The sequence below is a fragment of the Orycteropus afer genome, unplaced genomic scaffold, assembly GCF_000298275.1.
Source record: "Orycteropus afer afer isolate SDZICR_OR568_19922 unplaced genomic scaffold, OryAfe1.0 scaffold00027, whole genome shotgun sequence".
NCBI lineage: Eukaryota > Metazoa > Chordata > Mammalia > Tubulidentata > Orycteropodidae > Orycteropus > Orycteropus afer.
In genome coordinates, this window is record NW_006921614.1 from 10,690,723 (window position 1) to 10,697,771 (window position 7,049).

At 38.5% G+C, this 7,049-nt stretch overlaps 1 protein-coding gene across 1 annotated transcript in view; it reads right to left on the reverse strand.

Moving 5' to 3' along the window:
• The window catches only part of CUNH6orf201 (chromosome unknown C6orf201 homolog), a 140,884-nt gene that overhangs the window by 132,750 nt on the left and 1,085 nt on the right, over positions 1–7,049 (reverse strand). The window lies entirely within an intron of this gene.

The following is a 7,049-nucleotide window of genomic DNA, read 5'->3' on the forward strand; positions in this document are numbered from 1 at the left end:
GAACCCAGAAATAGATCCATCAACCTCTAGTCAGCTGATCTTTGACAAAGGCCCCAAATCCATTAAATGGGGAAGAGAATGTTTGTTTAAAAAATGGTGCTGGCAAAACTGGAGATCCATTTGCAGAAAAATGAAACAAGACGTGTACCTCACACCATAAATCTTACCTGGGACACAAAAGACCTGTACAAAGAAAACTATAAAAAACTACTTCAAGAAACCATAAGAGAACTACATAAATGGAAGAACCTTCCATTTTTTTCTTGATGCTTGCAACATCATTCAATATTCAATATTCGATATTTTGCCCAAAGAATCTTTTCAATATTGCAACTTGAGGCTTGAATTTTTTCTTCAGTTCCTTTGCTTGAGAAATGCCAAGTTGTGTTCTTCCCTGTTGGTTTTCCAACTCAGATCTTTGCACATTTCATTACAATACTTTACTTTTCTCGAGCCTCTCTCTGCAATCTTCTGTTCAGCTTTTATCTTGTCATTTCTTCCATTCATTTTAGGTAGTCTCCCTTCAAGAGCAAGTTTCAGTCTCTTCTGACATCCAATTTGGTTTTCTTCCTTTCTTTCTTCTTTTTTCTGACCATTTGTTTTCTTCAAGTATGATATTCTCAATGTCATCCCACAATTCTTCTGGTTTTCGGTCATTGGTGTTTAATGCTTCAAATCTATTCTTCAGATGGGCTCTAAATTCAGGTGGGATAATCAAGGTCATATTATGGCTTTTGTGGATTTATTTGAACTTTCTTCAGCTTCAACTTGAATTTGCATATGAACAATTGATGTTGTTCCATAGTCAGTTCCTGGCCTTGTTTTGGCTGAAGATATTGACCTTCTCCATTGCCTCTTTCCACAGATGTCGATGTGATTCCTGTGTATTCCAGCTGGTGGGATTCACATGTGTAACCACTGTTTATGATGTTGAAAAGGTATCTGCAATGAGTAAGTTGTTGATCTTGCAAAATTCTATCATGTGCTCTCCAGCATCATTTCTATCACCAAGGCCATATTTTCCAACTACTGATGAATGTTTGTTTCTAACTTTCATATTCCCATCACCAGTAATAATTAATAAACCTTGATTACATGTTTGGTCAACTTCAGACTGCAGAAGTTGGTAAAAATCTTCAATTTCTTCAGCTTTGGCTTTAGTGATTGGTCCATAAATTTGAATAATAGTAATATCAACTGGTCTTCTTTGTAAACCAAATCAAAACCAAACTCACTCCCATTTAGTCGATTCTGACTCACAGCTACCTCCATTGGGTTTCAGATGCTGTAAATCTTTAAGGAAATAGATTGCCCCATCTGCCTTCCACAGAGTGGCTGGTGGGTTTGAATTGCTGACCTTCTGATTAGCACCCAAATTCCTCACCCACTATGCTGGCATATGGATATCATCCTATCACTAAAAGCATTGTACTTCAGGATAGATCTTGAAACATTCTTTTTGATGATGTATGCATTGCCATTCCTCTTAAATCTGTTATTCCCAGCATAGGAGACCATATGATTGTGTGATTAAAAATAGCCAAAAACAGCCCATTTCAGCTCAGTAATGTCTAGGATATTGATCTTTATATGTTGCATTTCATTTTTGATAACTTCCAATTTTCCTAGCATCATACTTCTTATATTTTATGTTCTTATCATTAATGGATGTTTGCAGCTCTTTCTTCCCATTTTGAATCATGCCCTAGCAGCAAATGAAGGTCCCAAAAGTTTTACTCCATCTACGTCATTAAGGTCAACTCTACTTTGAGGAGGCAGCCCTTCTCCAGTTGTATTTTGAGTGCTTTCCAACCTGTGGGCCTCATTTTCTGGCACTATATCAGACAATGTTTCAGAGCTATTCATAAAGTTTTCCAGTCATATATCAGACAGTGTTTCACTGCTCATAAGACTTTCACTGGCCAAGTTTTTCAGACGTGGGCCCTATCCTTCCTCCCAGTCTGGAAACTCTGCTGAAACCTGTCTACCATGATTAATCCTGCAGGTATTTGAAATACCAGTGGCATAGCCTCTAGCCTTATAGCAACATGTAAGTCACCACAGTATGACAAACTGACAGACAAGAGGTGAAGAATTGCCATATGACCCAGCAATTAACTCCTAGGTATACACCAAAAAAAACTGACAGCAGGGATTCAGATAGATACTTATACACTAGTGTTGATAACCAAAAGTGGAAACAATCCAAATACCTATCCTTCCACCAGTACTGCACTGTTTTGATTACCATAGTTTTATAGTAAGCTTTGAAATGAGGAAGTGTGAGTCCTCCTATTTTGTTCCTTTTTAAAGATTATTTTGTCTATCCAGAGCCTCTTGCAATTCCATATCAATTGGAAGCTTAGCTTTTCCATTTCTGCAAAAAAGATTGTGGGGGATTTTGGTAGGCATTACATTGGATCTGTAGATCACTTTAGGTAGTACTGTCATCTTTACTATATTAAGTTCTCCAATCAAGGAACATAAGATGTCTTTATTTGGTTACATTTTATTTGCTATATATTATTAGGATATCAATTTCAACTAAAGGATGAATATCCATAATGTTTATGTTCTCTGAAATAAAATACATTTTTATTCTGATCTAGGTGATATTAAGTTGGATTTTTTTTCAAATGGAATTTTTCTCCCACTTCATGTCTTGTCACATCTAATCTCTTCACATTATGACTTTTCTGAATTTTCACTATTGCTGTAGTCTCCAAAGAGAGATTCCAACAAAGCCCAACCTAAGTGGGGGCACAAAATGATCCATCAGAATATGGAAATAAAATGTACAGTGTCCATTTATATTTACATTACTCACCATTTTTGTACTTCTATTTTGTGATATTTTATAATGTTCCTAATATTTCATGCAGTGTGTATATAATTTGTAAATATATACATTTACACATATATTAGGATCAAATATTTTTTCACTGATAGGGTATAAACAAAAGGTGTATAGACCATTGCCCTATTTCTATTCCTTAATGCCTTTTGAACACGGAGACAGCTTGTGAATTTTTTAACTTCTGTATAAAATGAAGTGAAGAATTAGTGAAGTCAGTTATTGTGTATAGATGACGTTGTCCAAAGGTCTGCTTATCAAACAGACTTTCTTGAATTGATAATAGAATTATTTCTTCTCTATCACTTCAGAAAAAATTAAACCCAACAAGTCAGTTCTGACTCACAGTGACCCTACAGGACACAGTAGAACTGCCCCATAGGGTTTCCAAGGCTATAATCTTTATGGAAGTAGACTGCCTCATCTTTCTCTCACAGAGCAGCTGGTGAGTTGGAATCACTGACTGCATTAGACTGGGTTCTCTAGAGAAACAAAAACCAGCAAAGCTTATATATATAAAGAGAGAGAGAGAAATTTATCTTAGGAAAATGGCTCACAAACATATAGAAGCCAGCAAGTCCAAAGTCCCTGGAGCAAATGTCAGGCTGGAGGCTTTTCCTAGCTTCCACAACCACAGGGGCCGAGAAGCTCAAGTCTGGCAGACAGTATACCAGCTGTTGACTCCAACTAATGACAAATCCAAGATCTCCAGGCCAAACAGTGGACTGCTCACTCACAGACAGTTGTAGGCAGCACAACAGAATCCTGATCCACAGAAGAATGTCTCTCTTCCCAGGATATCCCTGGATATCCTGGAATCAGGCCACACCCCTAGGGAAACTCCCCTTGAACAGATTGGCCACTCAGAACACAGTCATCTGATCCCATCATGGGAACAACCACACGGAACTGGGGTCCAGCCAAGTTGACACACAGCTCCAACTTTCACACTAACCTTTCAGTTAGCAGCTGAATGCCTTAACCCCTGAATCAACAGAGTTCCTTCAGAAAAAAATTAAAAGGCCATGGCAACATTAGCTGTATGTATCCAAGAAAACATAAGTAAAATAGCTCCTTCTGAGGTAAGTCAATAGCTCAGTTTAAAGAATAATTCTTGGGACTGATGCACAATACTCTGGATTCTGGAATTAGTAATTTATCAGAATGCAAATGGACAAATTTTCCAAAATGTTTTAAAATCATTACACCTACTCCTCACTTACCAACTCTCTAATTTATGACAACAGTAAAAAATCTACTATCCACCTATTTTGCACATGAATGACATACATGGCAAAGAATACCAGAAATATGTTTACTTGTTGCTAAAGGGGCAGGAAGGCTGCATCTTCTGACCTCCTCTAACCCCACAAGAAGAAGACAGAATCATCATCAGTAGCCCAAGGCCTATTCCTGTGAGGCCAGACATGCTGCCTCCCTCCAGCCCTTTCACCAACTGTTCCTCCCACAGCACCCACCACCTCTCTGCTGGGTTCAATAATTCACTGCAGCTGCTACACAGAACTCACAGATTATGGGGTTTATTAGAGAAGCACCAAACTACAATTCAAGTTCAGAAATGCACTCAGTCTCTTGCAGCCAGCTGTCTCACTCAGCAGTCAGCAGTCTCAGTAGCACATCATTCTCTCAGTAGTACGTCTCTCATGCCTCTCTCTCAGCAGCGAGTATCTCCCATGTCCCTCAGGAGTGCATTTCTCTCAGCAGCACGTCTTTCTCAGCCAGCAGTCAGATTGACTGCTTCTGCCTCTAGAAGGGCTCCTTTTGAACCTGGTAGGGTGACCAAACTAACCTGTCCCAACATCAGAATTCTACACACTGAGAGAGATAGAACTTCCCAGAAGATTGCTTTGTGCAACTCTCAACAGAAATACCCCAGGTGGATAACTTTAACAATCAAGATCTACTCAGTTGTTCACAGCAAATTCCACCACAGAGTTTACAAAGACATATGGCTAGAAAAGCCATACTAGGTAATCTACTACACTGCACTTGTGTTTTATTGACTATGTAAAAGCATTCAGTTGCATGGATCATAACAAAATATGTATAACATTGAGAATGAAAATTCCAGAATATTTTATTGTGCTCATCAGGAACCTGTACATAGACCAGGAGGCTGTTGTTAGAACAGAACAAGGGGATTCTGCATGGTTTAAAATCAGGAAGGCAGTGCATCAGGGTTGTATCATTTCACCATACTTATTCAATCTATATGTTGAACAAATAATCTGAGAAGCTGGACTGTATGAAGAAGAATGTGGCATCAGGATTGAAATAAGACTCATTAACAACCTGTGATACACAAATGACAAAACTTTGCTTGCTGAAAGTGAGAATGACTTGAAGCACTTACTGATGAAGATTAAAGACTACAGGCTGCAGTATGGACCATATCTCAACATAAAGAAAGTGAAAATCCTCACAACTGGACCATAATCAGTATTACAATAAATGGAGAAAAGATTGAAGTTAAAGATTTCATATCACTTGGTTCCACAATCAACACCAATGGAAGCAGCAGTCAAGACATCAGATGATGTATTGCACTGCAAATCTGCTGCAATAGACCTCTTTAAAGTGCTAAAGAGCAAAGATGTCTCTTTGAAGACTAAGGTATGCTTAACCCAAGCTATGGTATTTTCAATCGCCTCATATGCATGTGAGAGCTGGACAATGAACGAGGAAGACTGGAGAAGAATTGATGCTTTTGAGTTGTGGTGTTGGTGAAGAATGTTGGAAGTACCATGGACTGGCAAAAGAATGAACAAATCTGTCTGGAAGAAGTGGAGTAGGAATGGTCCTTGGAAGTAAGAATGGCCAGACTTTGTCTGACCTACTTCGGTCATGTTGTCAGAAGGGACCATTCCCTGGAGAAGGATATCATGCTCAGTAAAGAAGAGGGTCAGCGAAGAAGGGGAAGGCCCTCAATGAAATGGATTGACACAGTGACTATAATGATGGGCTCAGGTATAGCAAGGATTGCGAGGCTGACACAAGACTGGGCAGAGTTTCATTCTGTTGTACACAGGGTCACTATGAGTCAGAACCAACTCCACAGCACACAACAACAACAATGGTGATAACAAATGCCAAGGTATGTGCCAAGAATAACTCTAGCTCTGATGTTTAGGGTTATGCATCAACTTGGCTGGGCCATGATTCTCAGTGGTTTGGCAGTTATGTAATGATTTAGTCATTCTCCATTTTGTGATCTGATATGGTCATCTTCCATTTTCTTAATGCTGTTTTTCACATAATGACCTGGTCTTTGGAACCTAAGTGTGTCAGATAGTGAGGAGTCAGTGTACAATGATACATACTTTCCTTTCTTTTTGTTCTTTAAATTAATTGTGGTGAAAATATACACAAGACATTCACCAACCTAACAACTTCTACATTTATGGCTCAGGGACATTGATGACATTTTTCATGTTGTGCCACCATTATTGCTATCCTTTTCTAAAACATGTATTCCACCACTATTAGCATAAACTCAATGCTCTGCAAACAAAAGCTTTCCCTTTTCCCCTCCCTCCTATCCCTGGCAAACACTAATAATCTTTGGTCAATACCTACTTTCCTTTCCAAGACTCGTCTCTTAATCATTGTAGCAGATGCTATTTTGCTTTTGAAGTTCATGGGCACAAGTGGTTCCCATCTACCTTTGTTCTCCCTTTCAGCATGAACAATTCAGAAGGCAGACTCCACTCTGTTCTATAAATCTGACTGATCATCTGCCTCCATGATAGAATCTGAGGAATGACGGGCCACTCCAAATTGCAAAAAATGTAGCTTGCTTATAGTTGTCAGGTGGGGTGGGTATCCAGATTCTCTGTGGGGTAGTACAACTCTGGCAATAGAAGAAGTATTAGGAAATAGAGCAAAGGAATAAACTTCAAAACCTAGCCTTCAACTTTGAAGTTCTCTCACTAATTTTAAAATAATTTCTAAAGTTTAAATTATACATTTAAATTACAAATTAATAGTTTCATTTTCTACTTGATTCCTTTTCTGCCTTTCCATGGGTTTATTTTGCCTAAATAAGAGTAAATATATTTAACAAAAGTGGCATCAAGAAGTGATGGTTATGAGAGCCATAACAAGAACAGATATATGCACGCCGATGTTCATCGCAGCACTATTTACAATAGCCAAAACTTGGAAACAACCTAGA